Raw genomic sequence first — 21,501 nt, 5'->3', positions numbered from 1 at the left:
CTTTTGTTTACATTGCACTGAAAGGCACGCACAACACTCACCATGGGATGTTTTCTACTGCGTGCGCCCAGTATATGCTCCGCTGACGCCAGCATATTGTCATATATTCTTACATTAGAAATAACAAACCTGCAAGCGGAAAAGACGTGACATGTGAACGGCCGCTGCTATAGTTAATCCTGTGTGCGTGCGTATTAGCCTTGGTGTACTTCAAACTTAAAACTAGCGCACAGGCAACTTGGCATTTTGCAGTGGTTTCGTTTCGTTCCGTGCAACATAAATGCAGCTTAGAGAAGACTTTACGATTAATAAACTGTGACGAATTAAAGTGCAGTTAATAGTGAAATCGGCTAATCATTGCATCCCTATTAACGATATCAGTGCATTGTACAAAAAGCCTTTTCTACAAACATGTTTTCGGCTGCCCGCACCACTCGCTTATGATGACTCACGCTCTGTGCAGCCGTTAACTGCAGCTCGTGCTGTTATTGAACAGACGCACGTAACTTCAAAACTATAGCGGTCGTTTGTCGACTAAACTTAATTTAATTTTGATGTTTTGGTCACACTGTTTGGAGGGCCAGAACAAAGTGCCTCGGGGGCCGGATTCGGCCCACGGGCCGCCAATTGAATAGCCCTGATCTATACCCTCACCAGAGTGTCCGAGGGTTCATGGGAGTATGCCCAACCAGTCCACATGTGTTTTGTGGACTTGGAGAAGGCTTAATGTATAAAATAAAATAATAATATCTTTTAAACAGTTTTTTAATGTTTACAATGCAAATCCAATTAGATCCACTTAACTCTACGAAGTAGCTTTCACTATAAAAGATAACTCAAAACATTTGCCATTTGGAATCTGCACAATTTATTTTTAAACTATAACTTGTGGTAAACTTGGGGAAAACTGCATCTTTGGCACCATGGAGTATTACGTTTATAATCTTTCCGAAGCTACAGCTGCATATGTAGCAGCCAGATAATTGCATATGCTGGAAAACAGAGTTAAAAACACGATAAGCTCATGTTTGTCAGGGGAGAGAAAGTAATAGAAAAAGTGACAAGCCGGAGGCTTCATTTATTTAACTTTCAATCCGAGAACAGAAACATCAGCAACAAATTCCTCATGACTCTGCAAAGCACTTCTCCTCTTTCAATTCAACTCAGTGTGCCCATATTAATGCTCCTGTCCCTCCTGCCTCGCGTCCGGCTGACAACGAAGAAAGAAGAGTAAAAATTTTTAGGCATACGCAAGAGTGTAAATTAATTTGAGACATTATGGATCATTCTGAAGGTATTCCTTAAGTCAACATTGTGGTAACTATTTGCCAAATAATGTATAAAGGGGTGGTCCACTACAATATCATATTTTAAACTTTAGTTGATGTGTAATGTAGCTGTGTGAACAAAACAACATGTCAGAATGTAAAACGCTGTAAATGTAATGTAAAAAGAATGTAAAAGGATAAATGCAAAGGGAGACCTTGGTTTTTACAGAGTTAGTTTAGCAAAGCCTACAATGAACAAATTTTAGGGACTACAAAAAAATACTTCCGGGCCTGTGAGATCACAAACATTCTTCTACCACGCACACACACTGTGCAGCTAAGGGGCGTGGCCAGAAGCGCTGTAATGTACAGGGAACTGAAATGCCGTCCAAACACTGCTATTGCCACAGAGCTTCTTCTGTTTCTGTACTTGGGCTTTCCAAATTTCCAAAGGACACGACACAAAGACAGAAGTGCTTACAGTTCAATATTAATTATGTTCCAGAGAATTATAAAATACAAAGCAAGCATGATTTGACAAAGCTTTCAGAATCTTTTCCAGTTCAGTGCTGGATTCGGTTAAAATATCCTCAAAGAAGGAGCAGCTCCAACAAGAAGAAGCTGTATAGCCTGTGAGTTTTTATTTGTTAAAATTGATCATGACATGCACAGTGTCTAGCCTTGACGTTATGATGCCGCAAAGATGTAAAAAATGTGAAATGCTGTTTGGCACCGCTAACGATTTAGCTACAAATTCATATTTATCAGTCAAACTACTGTAAACACACACACACACACACACGCGCATATCTTTGGACTGGAAACCGGACCACCCGGAGGAAACCCATGCCAACACGGGAAAAACATGAAACTCCACATAGAAATGCCAACTGGCCCAGCCGGGACTCGAACCAGCGATCTTCTTGCTGTGAGGCGGCAGTGCTAACCACTGAGCCACCATTGCAGAAAGATTTAATCCATAAATTTCTGAAGAGCTTCATGCTTCTCTGGTCTGAACAGAGAGTGAGAAAAGGTCTGAACAGAGAGTGAGAAAAGGAGATATTCTGTTTCCACCTCCATCTAGAGATCACGAAGGGGAAGAAAATTATAATAATTAAGAGTGCAATCAAGAAGAAATTTATATGTGTGCAATTTGTGACCTCGGAAAATGTAACAGGTTTTCAGTCCCACGCCTGAAATTTGATACACGAATCATAATTATGAAAAAACAGATGAAGGATCTAGTTATGGACTCATCCAACTATTTTGATGAATCAAACACTGAGAGATTTTGAGAGAGTCATTAAGTCTGTAATTACAGACTCTTAAAATTGGACTGAAAATGGCAGAGAAGTATTTCTCTGCACTTTGAATATTGTGCAAAATGAAAGTAATACACACTGCAAAAAGAAATATGTTAATTAAAAGTGTTTTACGATTATTTACAGATGTGAATTGCATTATGGGATGTTAATCTCTGCTGTGTCGACTTTTGATGTTGAAAACTCAACTCTACAGTTTAACAAAGTGACTTTTATTGACATTTTAGTAGTTTGAAACAATATAATGTATAAGAAATAAGAAATGTAGAAATAAATCTGTAAAATGTACTGGCAGAATCAACACAGGCTCATTCTGAAAACGAAGCCCTATATACATTTCTGGAGATCGCAAATTATGTAGCCAGAGATACATATGACTGCATTTCATCTTTAAAATGAATTCTACGAGGTAAAATGACGCCGTTCCTTTTCGCACTTCCAGCTGACTGCTTACCTCCGTGTGGACTGCTTTTCGGCTGACACCAGTTTGTCCAGTGGCTTGCCACGTATGTTGAGGGACTTGTGACATGGAAAAGAGTTGACCATAATGACGAGATTTAAGTCCGGTGAAGAACGGCTCCAGAAAGCAGGTAAGACAAAAACAAAAGGCAAGAAATAAAATAAACAACTAAATAATAGGGTGAGAAGGTGGTAAAATCTGGAAACATGGTAAAAATCTGTCTGCTGCAAGGATTTTTCTTTTTCTGAATTGCTTTTGAAAACACTATTGGTTGGGTTTAGGGAAGGAGGAGAGTAAGTCTGTCAATTGGTCAGTCAGTCAGTCATTCTGTCAGTCGACAGTGGCCTCTGGGGGATTTATGCGAGAAGAGCAGGCGTGAATGGCATGTGCGAGAGATGCATGCAATTTCAAAAAGTGTACACAGCGGCCTCTGACAGATTCGAGAAAAATGAAAACCGCAATTAAAACGTAGCTTCTGGAACATATTTAGCACTCTCCCGAAATGTGTATAGAGGTACGTTTTCAGAATGAGCCTGGGTTGAGTTTAACACAAGGTTTTTGTATCGTATTATACAACACCAATACAGACAATATTTCACTTTAAACTATGAAACATACTTAAAAGTTGCCATAGGTCCCATCATGCAATTCAAAAGCATAATTAAACAGTGAAAAATTAAAACACGAATCACAAAATAAAGAAAACTGTAAATGAACATAGAAATTCTGCAGTGTGTTTTCAATTTTTAAAAAGTATAATCTCCTATTACTGCAACATTTCACTAATTAAATAAGTACATTTATATAATATACTATTTTATGTATATAGAAATTATGTATTCTTAAAATATTTTTATTAGGTTTATCTACTAACATCATAGTGAACTCATCATTTTCATGTTGTCTCGTAGACAGTTTGCTGCAATTGATGCGGGGTATGGTTGAGGTTGGTACAGGTTTTAATTGTGTGGGTGGGTGAGTTTAAGGGGTCATGCATAATTAGCAGTAACTACTGAAATACAGCTGTAATTACATGCAGGTATTTGGAAAACCCACATTGTCACAATACACTCACTGGCCACTTTATTAGGTACACTATAATAGTACTGGGTTGAACCCCCTTTTGCCTTCAAAATTGCCTTATTCTTTCGTGGCATAGATTCAACAAGGTACTGGAAATATTCTTCCTTACTCCATATTGACATGATAGTATCACGCAGTTGCTGCAGATTTGTCGGCTGCACATCCATGATGTGAATTTCCCATTCCACCACATCCCAAAGATGCTCTATTGGATTGAGATCTGGTGCCTGTGGAGGCCATTTGAGTACAGTGAACTCATTGTCATGTTCAAGAAACCAGTCTGAGATGATACGCGTTTTATGACATGGTGCGTTGTCCTGCTGGAAGTAGTCATCAAAAGATGGGTACACTGCGGTCATTAAGGGATGGACATGGTCAGCAACAATACTCAGGTAGGCTGGTGCGTTGACACACCGCTCAATTGGTACTAATGAGCCCATAGTGTGCCAAGAAAATATCCCCCACACCATTAAACCCCCACCACCAGCCTAAACCATTCATATAAGGCAGGATGGATCCATGCTATCATGTTGTTGATGCCAAATTCTGACCCTACCAACCGAATGTCGCTGCAGAAATCGAGAATCATCAGACCAGGCAACGTTTTTTCCAATCTTCTATTGTCCAAATTTTGTGAGCCTGTGCGAATTGTAGCCTCAGTTTCCTGTTCTTAGCTGACAGGAGTGGCCTTCTGCTGCTGTTGCCCATCCGCCTCAAGGTTGGATGTGTTGTGCATTCAGAGATGCTCTTCTGCAGACCTCGGTTGTATTGAGTAGTTATTTGAGATACTGTTGCAGCAGATCGTCTTGACCATGTCTACATGCCTAAACAGACTGAGTTGCAGCCATGTGATTGGCTGATTAGAAATTTGCGTTAACAAGCAGTTGGACAGGTGTACCTATTAAAGTGGCCGGTGAGTGTATATGTATTGTATCAAATGTAGTAGTAGTTGAAGACATTTAATAAAAAAAATGAGTAGCAAATAAGTAATAACTTTTTTTTAAACAAAGGAATACAATAGTTTCATCACAGCCTTTTTTGTCAGTGCCAGTCTGGAGTGCCGTGTGACAGGAGAGAATATATTTCGCTGCTATTTTTATCGACCTACCGCCGAATAACAACTGAAGATCTCCTTCTTTCCATCTCAGCCTCAAAGAAATCCTACTGCAGGCTTTATCTCAGCCTCTTTTCAGGCAATATTTACTGAAATAGTCCCTGGAGGGAACATATCATAGCAGAGACATGCAAGTACAGTAGGTCTGTGCTGTCAATGTCAAGAAAAGAAATACATGAATCGTTATATATTCGCAGTTATAACTTCTATTGGTTTCATTTGCGAATTGCACAAATTTTCCATCTGATTTGATTATAAAATGACATCTCAATGATTCTACTGGATATTTTTCTTAGCTTTGGTTTGTTTAAAAGGATTGTAGACCCCAAAATGTGAATTCTGTCATTGTTTACAACTGTTTGTTTCTTTTTATTTAACATGAAAATATGAAGAAGGCGTTTTGAAGAAAACTGAATATCTGTAACCATTAACTTCTATAGTAGGTAATAAAATGCTGTGGAAGTCAAGGGTTATACCAACACAATCTCACGGCAATTCGAAACTTTTTGGTTTAGTGGCAAATTCGTATAATTTCGTACGATCTAATTCGTACAATTTAGTACGATTTGCTCATCCCCCAATGGAGGTTGGGTTTGGGGGTGGGGTTAGGTGCCACGCCTCCTTTTTAAAATCATATAATTTTGTACGACTGAACTCGTACGAATTAGCCACTAAACTGGCAAAACGTAAAATACTTACGTTTTCTCGTGAGACCAGGCTGGTTGTACAGTAGGTTTCGTCAAAATATATTGTGTTCAAATGAAGAAAGTGACTTATAAAGGTTTAGAACAAGTGATGTAATGTAATGTAATGTGTATTTATATAGACCATTTATTGTGTATGACCATACACCCAAAGCGCTTCACAATCATGAGGGGGGTCTCTCCACACCACCACTAGTGTGCAGCATCCACTTGGATAATGCGACGGCTGCCACAGGACAACGGCGCCAGTGCGCTCACCACACACTCGCTATTGGTGGAGTGAAGTGACAGTGATAGAGCCAATTCGGTGGATGGGGATGATTGGGAGGCCATGATCATAAGGGCCGATAGAGGGAATTTGGCCAGGACACCGGGGTTACACCCCTGCTCTTTACGAGAAGTGCCGTGAGATTTTTAATGACCCCAGAGAGTCAGGACCTCGGTTTAACGTCTCATCCGAAAGACGGCGCCCACTGACAATGTAGTGTCCCCTTCACTTTTACTGGGGCATTAGACCACAGGTTGAGCGCCCCCTGCTGGCCTCACTAACACCACTTCCAACAGCAACCTAGTGTTCCCTAGTGGTCTCCCATCCAGGTACTGACCAGGCTCAGCCCTGCTTAGCTTCAGTGAGTAATGGTTGAGTAATGGTTGAGTAAATGATGACAAAATTTGTCTCTAATTGAACATTTACAGTATCTTTGTTTCCATCCACCTATTTTTATGCGCATTTTGTATATGCGCATTAAAAACCGAATAGAAACGCAAAGTCTTATTTGTTTTATTTTGGCTAGAATAAAAGCAGTTTTAATTTTTTAAACCATTTTAAGGTCAAAATTATTAGCCCCCTTAATATTTTTTTTTGATGGTCTACAAAACAAACCATCATCATACAATGCCTAATTACCCTAACAAGAGCTGCACAATTCCGGCTAAAATGAGAATCGTGATTTTTTTGCTTAAAATAAAGATCATGATTCTCCAACGATTCTGTAGATGTAAAAAATGACATTTTTAGGTGAATTTTACCTAATAAAAACAGGATGTGACTCTTTTAACATCATTTGGAGGTGTCCATGTCGCTGAGCAACGTATGTGAAACAATGAAAAGACTCTTTGCTTCTCTCCTGAACTTTAAAATATGATTGACAGAATCATAGAAATGCTGGATTAAGATCGTCTAGGGGGTCGAAAAGAGATCGCGTTTTTTTTCCCGATTAATTGTGCAGCTCTAACCCTAACCTGCCTAGTTAACCTAGTTAAGCCTTTATATTGCACTTTAAATCAGTCATTAGAAAATAGTTATTAAAATTATTATGTTTAGAAATGTCTTCATTCTGGTAAACAGAACTAGTGGAAAAAATATACAGGGGGCTAATAATTCAGGAGGGCTAATAATTCTGACTTCAACTGTATAACTACTTATGCTGCACTTTGACTATTACAAATAATAAAATCTGAAATCGCATGATAGGGGCAGCAATATTTGTTCGGTTCAGAAGACTAATGGCTAACTCTTGCCAGAAGTTGTAGCTCTTTTGGCATTGATCAATTTTTTGCTGCCTACAAGTGTATACTGGGATTTCCAGCTTTAAAGAGACCTTCATCAGTCACTGATGCCTAGTCATTTATAACATCGTGCTGCAGACCATTGAAGGAAACCGAATGCATTCACTCTCGAAGTCTGAGCCACATTATCTCCCATCGCATCGCCATCCTGATTGATGACATGGCTTCAGTGCTTTAGGAAATTGACGTTATAATAGTTAACAAATAAGTGTACGAATATAGAAGGGATAAAATGCTTTGCTCTGATGATGATGATACTGGTATTGCATTTTAAATTCGCTCTTAATAAAAAATACGACATTTAATTACTTTTTGATAGTGGCCATCTGTTTGCAGTAATGTGCTAATTGGCAACTGAATCAGTCCATTGAGCTGATGCTTAAGATGATCGCACACACATACTTGCACGCACACACACACACACCAGCCGATGTTTATGTAGCAGTGGTTCGTATATGATTCATTTAAAGCAGCCCGAGGAGCCATTCCACTCACGTTTCCTCTAAACCAATTAAAATCTATAACGCCACACACAGCTCTCACGTCTGCAATGTTTCAGTCGTATTTCATTCAAGCCAGGGCGGAGGATTAAACCATAATGAATTGTTTGCATGAGATATTTTGATCCACTATATATTATAAATCTGATTTGATTTCATAAAAATAGAACAAAAATCGCTTATTTCTTTCACAAAAATCAGACAGTTTCAGGTGTGTGTGTGTGTGTGTGTGTTTGCTTACTCCCTTATTTATCAGTGGTCGCAACAGCGGAATCTACCACCAACTATTCTGGTATATGTTTTACGCAGCGACTGCTTTTCAACCGCAACCCAGTACTGGAAAACACCCATACACACTCATTCACACATTCAAACACTACACCCAATTTTGTTTACCCAATACAGCTATTAAAGAACATGTCTGTCAGGGAAACCAGAGCACCCGGAGGAAACCCACACTAACTTGAGGAGAACATGCAAACTCCTAGTGACCTTCTTGATGTGAGGTGACAGTGCTAACCACTGAGCCAACATGCCACTGAATATGTAACTATAATAGTAAAACTATGTGAATTTTAAGCCATTGTTATAGGCAGTATACTTTTATAGGCAAAACACAAGCAATTAAAGAGTTTGAAAGCAGAATGGTAAGGAAGAATATGAATGGTTTATATGACACAAACATTTTAATTTAAAGTTAAAACACTTTTTTTTATGAAACGACTTTGCATTTTCCAGCACCAGGTAGCCATATATCCCCTATTCCCTGTACAATTCTGTGAATCATCCCACTCATTTGCACAAATGAGACCAGTGGTCTAGTTGCTAGGGTGTTTTTACTTTTTTTTTCTCACAGCATACATCAGGCGAAAATAAATATTGAACACATCCTGTTTTTCCTGGGAATAATATTTCTAAAGGCGCTGTTGACGTGGAATTGAACCAGATTTTGCGAAAAACTCAAACAATACAAAGAAAAAATAAATAAATAATAATATCTGAAAAATTAGTCATGTTTAATAAAAATGGAATGACACAAGGAGAAAGTTCTGAATCACTGAAGCATGTTTAATACTTTATATAAAAGGCTTTTTTGATGATGGCAGCTTAAAAACGCCTCTCATATGGAGGATGAAGTCACATGCATTGCTCAGGTGTGGGTTTTTTTCCACAGGCTTCAACAGAGTGTAAAAATCTTGATGGTTCTGTGGGTCTCGTCTATCAGATCTGAGCTTTATTTTGTATTCTCTATTGGATTCAAGTCAGGTGATTGGCTGGGCCATTCTACAGCTTGATTTTCTTTCTCTGAAATCATTTGAGAGTTTCCTTGGCTGTGTTTTGAATCATTGTCTTGCTGAAATGTCCACCCTGGTTTCATCTGCATCATCCTGCTAATGTAGATGTTGGACTGAAGCAGCTGATATTCATTTACAATCTACACCTCCCTTTCTTCATGTGTTCAATACTTTTTCCCTGTGTCATTTTATTTTATAACTTCATTTGTAAACTACTTCGATTTTTTTTCTTTGCATATTTGGGTTTCTTTAATTTTTACCAACATCCGGGGAAAATTTCAAGTCAACAGCACCTTTAGAAATATGTTTTTTTTTTAAACAGTGACATGTTCAGTACTTATTTTCCCTACTGTATGTACTTAAAATTCAGGATAATATACAAATTATGAACCAATTTAAATTCAAATCAATATTTGATGTCTGCACCCAGTATGTTTGTCCTTACAGCAGAATAAAAGTTCTTCACTCAAAAAAAGATTTAACCCAGGCTCATTCTGAAAACATACAGCTATATACATTTCTGGAGAGCGCCAAACACATCCCAGGAGATACGTTTTTTTTTTTTTCAGTTTTTGTTTTCACAAATCCACCAGTGTTTGCTTTTTGCGGTTTCAAATTTCTCTCATAGTGCCATTCGCGCCTGCTCTTCTCACATCCACCAGAGGTCAACTGACAGACCAATCGACTGACCCACTCTCCACCTTCCCTAAACCCAACCAAAAGTGGTTTCAAAAGCACTGATTGACCCGCCCACCCACTTCCCTAAACCAATTAAAAATCAATCCAGAAAAACGAAAGCCCTTGCATTATTTTTATCACGTTTTACCACATTCTCACCCTCTTATTTACTCTTGATTCTATTTTTGGGCTTGTGTTTTTACTTTTTTTTTTTACTTTTTGATCATGTCGTCCTGGTCAGCTCCTCTCTGCATCTCAAGTCTGCCGACATGGTGAGCTACCAGACAAACTGGTAACAGCGGGAAAGCCATCCATACGGACGTAAGCAGTCAGCTGGTAGCACAAAAAGAAACAGCATCATACCGCCACTTTGCGTTCATTTTAAAGATGAAATGCAGCCATGTGCGTACCTCTGGGTACACAATTTGTGATCTCCAGAAATGTAGATATGGGTACCTTTTTTAAAATGAGCCTATCTTGAAAAGATTTGTGCTGATTGTTTAAACTACTTATTTAAAATGAGCTGAAAAAACACAACTTTTAAGTTTTTTTTTTGGGACTATTTAATTGTTTTATGCTCAATCAACTTAAATTTGTTATGTTAGCTTAATCGATTTGTGTTGGAACAACATGAATGAATTGTGTGGAACCCAGCATTTTTTACAGTGTCATATTATTCTTCACTGTACTAAATGCTGAGTTCCACACAATCGATTTGTAGGTATTAAGTTAACTTATTAGTTTCTACAAATTTAAGTGGATTGAACATAAAACAATTAAGTTGTGCCCAAAAAAACCTCAAGAATTGTGTTGTTCCAGCTCGTTTTAAATAAGTAGTTTAAACAAACAGTGTGTAGGATTTTTGTGGCTTTGGTGAATGAGACACCAGCTCAGAATCGATCTAAAGTTTTCATCAGAAAATAAACGATTGTGTAACAGAACTTTGAATGTGTGTGTGTGTTTTCCCCACACATAAATGACTAATACAATAGGAAAGCCGAGGCAGTCTGTTTATATAAGCCTTAAGTCAAGCTGTGCATGCGTGAACATATAGCCCACTTTCTGCTGCCAGTAGAAAATAACATTTTACATAAAAATAATACGAGTGCATGGGTGAAGTCACTTCATGAACTGCATTGTAATTCCGTGTTGTTTATCCGTGATGAATCATACCTGATCTTTCGAGATCAAGTACAATATTATGAAAACATACTGTAACTTTCAAAAAATATTAATAATTAAATCGCCTGAAAATAAACGGTTTAAATGGAGAGTTCTTTCAATTTCACTCTTCACTTCTATTAAACCCAAGTTCCTTTATTCTGTTGAACACAAAAGAAGATATTCTGAAGAATGCTGAAAACCTGTAACCACTGACTTTCACAGTATTTGTGTTTCAGCTAGAAGGCAAAGGTTATAGCTTTTCATCTTTCTTCAGAATATCTAGAAACTCAAAAACATCTAGAAACTCACAAAGATCACTTAAGGACGAGTAAATGATGACAGAATCTTTAGTTTTGGGTGAACTATCTTTATAAATTTAACATCCACATCCGGCATTTAACAATCGATCAAATCAGTGAAGCATTTTTTGAGGTTTAAAACTTCCCCTGCTAGTTGGTTCATCTGTTGAGATTAAGTATAGAGAAGGCATATTATTCCAGTGATCTAACTGTAGAGGGGTCCTGCAGAAAAAAAGGGTTTAAGTGAATGTATTTGTTGTGTAATGAGGCTTTTTTTTATGTATGCATTAAAAATTAGAAGTTATTAATCAAATTCTTCAAGCTACACATGTCTGAAGCTGCATTGATTTCAGCATGCAAGCAAAACACAATATTCTTTGTGGTATTTTCATATGCTTTAGATAAAGCAGCAACATAGAGCTGTAGTTCACTGAGAAGCGACACAAACATCTATCTTTATCATCAATTACTAATTATTATAATCCATTAGATTGGCTTCGATTTAATTTTATACTAGACCTTTAGGCTTTAAATGCGTATAAAAATGGCCTTTCGTTAATTGTGCAGCCATAGATAGAGAATACATTATTTTTTTAGGGAAAAACTAATGTGAATATAAATTGTTCATTTTAAGCTAAAACACCAATATTATGCTCTATACTCTTAAAGAAAATGATTCTAAACAGTACCAAAGAGGGGGTTTTCAGCTTGGACCAATAGCAGAACACTTTCCATAAGGCTTCATAAAAACATGCTTTTAAAGTACTTTATAGAAACTTAAAAGTATTTGTATTGTTTTTAGAATATATTTTTTTATTGAATTATTAGCATTAATTTGAGTTTAAAATATTAATAATAATAATAACCACAAACATAAACAACAACAACAATAATAAAAATAAATAAATAATAATACAAATAAATAATAGTAATAATAAGTATAAAGATAAATAATAATGATAATAATAATAATAATAATAATAATAATAATAATAATAATAATAATAATAATAATAATAATAAATAATAATTTAAATAAACAAATAATAATAATAATGATAATAATGTACTGTAATATGTATTCTTCATCTGGGGCTGTGCAATTAATTAAAAGCTATTATTATTATTATTATTATTATTATTATTATTATTATTACTACTACTACAACAACAACACATAATAACAACAACAACAAACATAAATAATAACAACAAACATAAATAATAATAATAATAAAATTAATAATAATAAAAGTAAAAATATTAATGATAAAAACAAATTAATAATAATAATAATAATAATAATAATAATAATAATAATAATAATAATAATACTTTCACCAGCGGCTTCTGTGACACTTTTTTGCCTCCCATCCACCCGGTCAATCGTAAAAATTATGATAATATTATTATTATTATTATTATTATTATTATTATTATTATTATTATTATTATTATTATTATTATAAAGCCTTTGATTAATTGATTACATTATTTTTGGACAAAAAAAGCATCTAAATCAATCTCCAATATGTACATGTCAGTACTCTCCTACTTTTAAAGCACTTACAATACATTATGGATAACCAACATTTTTCTTTTTTATTTCTAATGGTAGTGGCTCAATGTCATATAAAGACAAGCATACTCTGTTGCCATAGCTCCACTGAGCTTTCCTGCACTTCATAAGTCCAGCAGTAGCAGCACAATCATCTCCCTTTCATTTCAGTATGTTCTCTGCTCCTATTGGATGTTTCACCTATCGCAGAAGACCAATAAATAAATAAGCATGCCAGTCTTTCTGCCATGACATTTTCTTCAACTCAAGCAGTCCTCTCCCCCCTTGAGCATGCCTTGGGTGGTAATTATTTAAATTCTGTATATATTGTGAGGTGTAATTCTTGGAAGAAAACTCATTTGAGAGAGTTCAGAAACAGTGCTTATTGAAATAGAGAAACACTTTGGAGTGAGTTTGTAACTTTGCATGTCTTTTTTATGCTAATTCAGCAATATTATGCACAATGATTCTAGTACAAAATTAAGGTTCTTCAGCTTGTGACAATAGCAGAACCATTTTTTGTTGCTAAATAGAACATTAAGAACCGTGCTTTTAAGGAACAAGAAAAAATTTAGTTATATCATATATATACTTACAGTATATGATGTTTAACAGCACAAGGAAATGTTCACAGTATGTCTGAAAATATTTTTTCTTCTGGAGAAAGTCTCATTTGTTTTATTTCTGGCTAGAATAGTTTTACATTTTTAAAATGCCATTTTACGGACAAAAATATTAGCCCTTTTTGTCGATAGTCTACAGAGCAGACCATCGTTATACAATAACTTGCCTAATTACACTAACCTGACTATTAACCTAATTAACCTAGTTAAGCCTTTAAATGTCACTTTAAGCTATATAAAAGTGTCTTAAAAAATACCTGGTAAAATATTATTTACTGTCATCATGGCAAAGACAAAATAAATCAGTGATTAGAAATGAGTTTTTAAAACTATTATGTTTAGAAACGTGTTGAAAAAGTCTCTCCTTTAAACAGAAATTGGAGAAAAAAATAAACAGAGGGCTAGTAATTCTGACTTCAAGTGTAATATATATATATATATATATATATATATATATATATATATATATATATATATATATATATTTACAATTATTTATATTAAGTTTAGTTTTTACAATACAGAACAATAATTTAACAGGGAAAAAAATAAAATAAATATTTATATTATAAATACAGGCATCCGCTGTGTAAAAACATATGCTAAATGAATGAATGAATAAAAAAAATGAATGAATGAATGATATATGAGCAATATCACACAAGGAGTAGCAGTGCGATATGGCTGTATATCAGCACTGTTGGGAGGCGTGCATTGGCACGAGGCCGCAGGCTGAGTGCCTTAGCATCTCACCAGTGCTTATATACAGCCTTATTGCACTGCTTCGAGTGTGATATTGAGATTATGCAGCCGTTCAACGGCACAATCGTGTATATAAAAAAGAAAATCAAACACGGAGAGTCTAAAACCCTTTTTAAAACTACTTTCTTCTGCCATTCATTCACGTCTGCAGCTGACGTCAAAACAGCAGAAGCCGTTACTAATTCACCATGTCACTTTAGAGCTAGTATTGGAATGATTCTCAAGTGTAACGTCTAAAGTGATGACAAAACAGCTGATTTTCTGACATTTTAAGATTATAAGGCTGAACTTGACATGAAATGTCTTCCGTCTACAGAGTCTCCTTAATACAGTCTATTATATTATAGTCTACAGTTTTTCTCTGTTTCAATCGAGATATCACAATAATTAACCCTGAAAAAAGCAGCGCAATCACTACCAGACTGCTGTTGTGTTTGCGATAAGGAGGGGGTGTTCGGGGTGAGGTCTCTGAAGAACACTGTTGAGAAAAGGGATAGGAGATTATCTGTATTGAAATAGGCACTGTCTTTATAAATAAACTGCATAGTTGCAATCTATACAAAAGAAAGAGATCAACTTAGAATATCACTTACCAGTATAATAATGATTTGATCAGATGTAGTTAGAAAACACACAGTTTTATTTTCTAAGCAAGTGCTTATTATGCGGTTCTGGCGCCATCTTGTGGATAGACAATGTCAACCATCTTTGACGAACACTGACACTTTCAGAAATTATAAATATTTTGAAATAGGCACTATCCTCATAAATAAACTGCATAAGTTGCAATCTAAACAACTACAATCTTGATTAAAAAGTCCCAATAGTACATTATGTTGCCCAACAGCAGGACTATTTGTCAAACTGTAGAGCGTCCTCTGCTTGTATGTGAGCGAAGTAATACACAAAGGTAAAGAGGCATTTGTGTGCTGTTACTGACAAAATATCTCATGGCTATCAGCCAATCAGATTAAAGAACCAGACAGAACAAACAAACAAACAAACAAACGAACGAAGGAAGGAAGGAACAAACGAGCGAAAGAACCAACGAACGAACCAACCAGCCAACCAACCAATCAACGAACGAACAAACGAACCAACCAACAAACGAGGCAACGAAAAAAAACAACCAACCAACTAACCAACCTACCAACCAATCTATCTATAATTATAATTTTATTAATAAGTGTAAAAAATAATAACATATGACCCCATTAAAGGAAAAACCTGAAAATTCTCTCATCATTGCTCCCTCTTTATTGTTACAAACCTGTTTGAGTTTCGTTTATCTTTTGAACACAAAATAGGATATTATCTGGAAACCTTTACCCATTAACTTCCATTGTTTTTATGGAAAATCCAATGGAAATAAAGTATTTTGAAAATATCTTCTGTAGTGTTTAACAGAATAAAAAAACCTCATATGACCCTTGAGTGTGAGTAAATAGTGAATACATTTTCATTTTTGGTTGAACTATCCCTTCAAAGTATTGCATGGAACAAGTTTCTTTCTTCCGCTTTGCAGTTTGTCATTACAGCATCTGACTTGTGCATTTCATCTCAGTGGCTGCAGGATGCAGAACTGATGCAGTGCTGACATGGCTGAGAGACACCCAAACTGTGTTTTCTACTTTAAGAAAGACTCATCTCTCTTTGAAGATGCAGACTTTTATCTTTTTCTCTCCTTGCGTGTCTTGCCTGTTGGCGTTATGTTCTCTGTGTCTGCCTGTCTCTGCTCCTCCACCGTACTGTGAGCCGTCAGGATGACATTTGATAATGTGTGTCCATCAAGCTGAGCGGCTGTGAGGAAACACACACACACACACTCACTCACACACTCGACAGCTCCTCTGTCTAACAGTCTTTTCACAGACAGACACAGTGTGAAACTGCAGTCACGACTCACTCGCTCAAACATGGCTCGGACCCAAACACCAGCAGAGCAAACTCAACACTGTCAACTGTCTTCAGACTACACATCTGCTGAACAAGAGCAAAAGCTTCTTGCTATGACTCAAACTTTAATGTTTTGCTACAAATTTTTTCTTCGTCTAGAATAAGACTGAATCACACTTTTATTATATTATATTATATTATATTATATTATATTATATTATATTATATTATATTATATTTTTTTTGTATTATATTTATTATATTATATTATATTATATTATATTATATTTGATTATATTTATTATATTATATTTGATTATATTTAATATATTATATTATATTATATTAAATTATATTTTATATTATATTATATTACATTTATGATATTATATTATATTTATTATATTATCTTTTAGTTATTATATTAAATTATATTTATTATATTATATTATATTTATTATATTATCTTTTAGCTATTATATTAAATTATATTTATTATATTATATTATATTATATTTATTATATTACCTTTTAATTATTATATTATATTATATTAAATAATTTTTATTATTTTATATTTATTATTTTATTTTATATTATATTATATTATACTTATTATATTATATTATATTATATTTTATTTATCATTTTATTTTAATTATTATATTATATTATATAAAATTATATTTATTATATTTTGTTTTACTTATATTATATTATTTTATATTCTATTATTTTATATTCTATTATTTTTATTTATTATATTATATTATATTATATTATATTATATTATATTATATTATATTATATTACATTATATTATATTATATATGCATTACTTTATTGATTAATTGACAGTTTTGTAAGCACCAGTAATGTAGCCCTCGCTTATTGCTGGAGAACACACCAAGTCATTCAACAAAACTACAAATCCCATCACGCCCTCCAGCACACACCAGCTTCAGATCTTCTCCTGATAACACACACAGCTGAAGCATATCATCATTGATTACATGTAGTTTTCATTTTTACAAACCATATTTATCATTGCAAAAAAAATGCTGGGTTATTGCAAATTTAAGTGGATTGAACATAAAACAATTAAGTTGTCCCCCCAAAAGCTCAAGAATTGGGTTCAGTAAACATGGCAGTTTGTTCACGTTTGCTGAAAAAATAATGTTTTGGTTTCTCCTTTTTTTTTTTTCGCGCTTCACTCTCGCGTTTGTCGTTTTCTTTCTGAATGTTTCACTCTCGCGTTTGTCAGCTTCTCACAGGATCGGGTTTCAAAGCTCGTAAAAAACTACGAGGCACAGGGTAAATCTGCTCTTCTTTTTGGCTTTGTGGCTGTGCATTAAGACGACAACAAGGTTTGCTTGAGCCCGGGTCGACCATGGCTTGTTATTATATGTATATATAATTCCACTGTAATCGCTCGGCTGTATATTTTAAACATGTCGGCTCTTTTGTTTACATTCTGGCTTGTTGAATAAGCGAATGACGTATCTCGATAAACCAATAGCGTTCAGCTGTGCATCTAGCTCCGCCTTTTGGTACCTTTTCTCCTGTTTGGTACCCTTTCGGAAGGGTGCTGAAAAAGTGGTACGGTATGGCTCAGTTCGGTATGCCTTTTGACAGTGGAAACGGCCATAAAAAATTAACCAAACCGAACCATACCACTCAGCGGAAACGGGCCATTTTATGGCTGTTTTCATTGTCAAAAGCTAACAAAAAGTGAACTGTACACTCAGAAATAAAGGTATGAGAGCAAGTATAACATCAGAGTTTTTAGGTGCATTTAAAGTTAACCCACAAGTATATAAAAGTCTCAGCACTCAATCCTAAATGCCAGGGAATAGAAGCATTCAAATTTGGCATGTCACTTTTCCTTTGTTCCATTTTAGTCTCTCCAGTCTTGTTTAGGGTGTTTGAAAATGTGCATAAGTTTGATAATCACACATTAACAAGTAAATTGTTGTTATATTAAAATTTTACAATTCATGGTCCTACCGATGCATTATTCATTAAGTCATTAAGAATGTATTAGTGCATATTAGTCATTCTCATTTGCATGATTAGTAAAAGGGAGGCAAATTGGAACATGTTTTTTTTTCTACCACACACACTTGCCGAGCACTTGGATATTTTAATCAAAGATTAATGTGCCTGAAACTGAGAGAGATTTTGAGAAGTGAGATGCTGCATGGTGTCTACCAATCCACACTATGGAACATCTAATTTACTGTACCTATCTGGAGTGTATTCGGATTACAGTCCTCAAGACTGACTATACTGAAGTGAGCAAACAGCCCGATAGTTTGTAGTAGTGGATGGTGAACTTGATTAAGGATTGTAACATTCATGAAACAAAATGTGTGAATTAGACATCTTTTTTGTTAATCTCATTACATGTGGCTGAAAGAAAGATAGCAGACTTTCATACATATTTAAAAATCCCTAAACCATATGGAAGGAAGGAAGGAAGAAAGGAAGGAAGAAAGGAAGAATATTCATTAGTTTTTTAAGGCAGGTTTATTTATTTTAAAAATAGAATTATATTATATTATGTTATAATATATTATATTATATTATGATAAAATATATCGATTAAATTATATTATTATGATATATTATATTATTTTTATTTATTATATTATGTTATATTATATTATATTTATTATATTTATTATATTATATGTATTAAAAGTATTATATTTATTGTTTTATATTAATTATATTCTATTATTTTTATTTATTATATTATATTATATTATATTATATTTTAATTATTATATTTATCATTTTGTATTATATTTATGATATGATATGATATTATATTTTATTTATTATATTATGTTATATTTTATATTATATTATATTAAATTATATTTATTATAATATATAATTTTTTTATTATATTATATTATATTTTATATTATATTATATTAAATTATATTTATTATATTATATAATTTTTTATTATATTATATTATTTTATATTATATTATATTTTATATTATATTATATGAAATTATATTTATTATATTATATAATTTTTTTATTATATTATGTTATATTATATTATATATGCATTACTTTATTGATTAACTGACTGTTTTGTGAGCACCAGTAATGTAGCCCTCGCTTATTGCTGAAAAACACTCCAACTCATTCACCCAAACTACAAATCCCATCATGCCCTCCAGTCATACACCAGTTTCAGATCATCAGAAATGTTAACATTAAGTATTATTTTTTTAAGTTGGTCAGGTTTACATTTGTGTTTAGTATGCAGATGGACTTGCATTTTATGTTTGTGGCTCTGTATTTACTTTACATGTTTATTGTATTTCTTTTTTTACATTTATATATTTGTTTTTGAACGTAAAGCCTAACCAGGGATGAGGACTGCAAATTAGCTTCATACCTATATCCTCTTTGTGCGCGGCATCGGTTGTCTCTGTATAACAGCGTCAAGTGTATTGTCCCTGTTAAATAAACAAACAAACAAATAAATAAATCAATAAAAACGGACCATATATACACCATTCAAACGCGCAAGTGTTGAGTATTGTTACACTGTAGTGAACTGAACTGGTGTGTTACTGCAAAGCACGATGGGACATGTAGTCCGGGTGAATGACAGGGAGTTTTCTCCATTGATCCACAAGGGTTACATCGCTAGTGAAAATTGTCTGACATTTTCTAATTATCTTTAAAAAAAAGAAGGAAACTAAAATTCATGCATACAGTATAATGTTTAGAAAAAAAATATTTTCCATCATTTTAAATAATAGTAGCAATTAAAAGTGATTTAAGCACTGCTCTCTCTTTTCTTTTTCTTTTTTTTGCTATTAAAAATGCAATTTCGAAACATTCCGACTCATTTATCTGAAATTATTGTAAATACACATTGACTTTATACAGCTTGGATAAATAAGAATCAAGCCCCCGACTCTTGGAGTTATGAATGATTGAACAGCAACAACGAGGAAACAAAACATGTCAGGGAGCCGTTATAGATTTGTTATGAAGGATTTCCATAATCAGCGGAGTAATTATGATTTGACCGGGGGAGATGTTTATTTTTCAGGCCGCTCAATGAGCACTATTGACTGCAGTGAGAGAGTGAAAGAAGAGCTCCTCCATCAATTACTGCAGGAGCTGTCCACGCTGATGGTGCTGAAATCTGATTGCCTGAGTGTGTGTTTATACAGTGCGAAAGGGATCCAATAAGGCTTATTCCTTGCTTTCTGTGTAGGCTAAATAAGAAGAAAATTGTGTAAAGCTTGACAAAATTAAGCACCACTGTACTGAGAGCTACAATTTGACGTTAGACACCACATGGCCAGATATTAGTTCATTTTTTGCAGTATAATTAACGATATATGTTAAAGGTAAATGCACTTATTTAATTTACATTAATTCAAATATTTAATCAGCCCATCGCATGGAAGTAACTCCGTTCATTTAGATCATGCAGATTAGTTTATGATAATGCTTGATTTGAACAACCCAATATGGGTGCATTGTGAATGCATGATCACACCCAAATGGGATGTGTGTAAATATTGAGGTTAGGGTCTGAAACAAGTAGATCTAGACTCTCCATAGATACCATAAGTGTTCAAAAGACACTTTTCTTCTAAATGATATGTTTTTATCTACATATAGCTGATAAGTAAAGTCAAATTAGATTCGTAGTATTTTAATAGACAAATATTGATTAACTATTGATAAAACAAATTACATTTTATGAATATTTATTGGTGCGGGAATGCAAAAATCTCACCCTTTTGCAAAAAAAAGCATATTTTTTATAAAGAATTTGTTCATTCATTCATTCTTTTTCTTTTCGGCTTAGTCTCTTTTTTAATCGGGGAACGCCACAGCGGAATGAACCGCCAACTTATCCAGCACATGTTTTACACAGCGGATGCCCTTCAAGCCGCAACTCATTCACACCATACACTATGGACAATTTTGCCTACCCAATTCACCTTTACCACATGTCTTTGGACTGTGGAAAAAACCGGAGCACACGCAAACTCCACACAGAAACGCCAACTGAACCAACCGAGGCTTGAATCAGCAAACTTCTTGCTGTGAGGCGACAGCACTACCTACTGTGCCACTGCGCCGCCTAAAAAATATGTTGTCTTTGAGATTTTTATCTGCTGAAGTAACAGAAATTGAGGCTACTGTAGAT

At 34.4% G+C, this 21,501-nt stretch overlaps 1 long non-coding RNA gene across 2 annotated transcripts in view; it reads right to left on the bottom strand.

The window, feature by feature from the left end:
• The window catches only part of LOC141378672 (uncharacterized), a 93,956-nt gene that overhangs the window by 17,389 nt on the left and 55,066 nt on the right, over positions 1–21,501 (bottom strand). The window contains exon 3 of one of the 2 annotated variants that reach the window (XR_015515432.1): positions 19,720–19,780. The exons of the other annotated variant lie outside the window; for it this stretch is intronic. This is a non-coding gene — a long non-coding RNA (uncharacterized LOC141378672). Of the gene's footprint in view, positions 1–19,719; positions 19,781–21,501 lie in introns of those variants that run through there. 2 annotated transcript variants of the gene reach the window in all.

This window comes from Danio rerio, chromosome 18 (genome assembly GCF_052040795.2).
Source record: "Danio rerio strain M-AB ecotype USA chromosome 18, GRCz13ab, whole genome shotgun sequence".
Lineage (NCBI taxonomy): Eukaryota > Metazoa > Chordata > Actinopteri > Cypriniformes > Danionidae > Danio > Danio rerio.
This window is presented reverse-complemented; position numbering and strand designations above follow the sequence as displayed.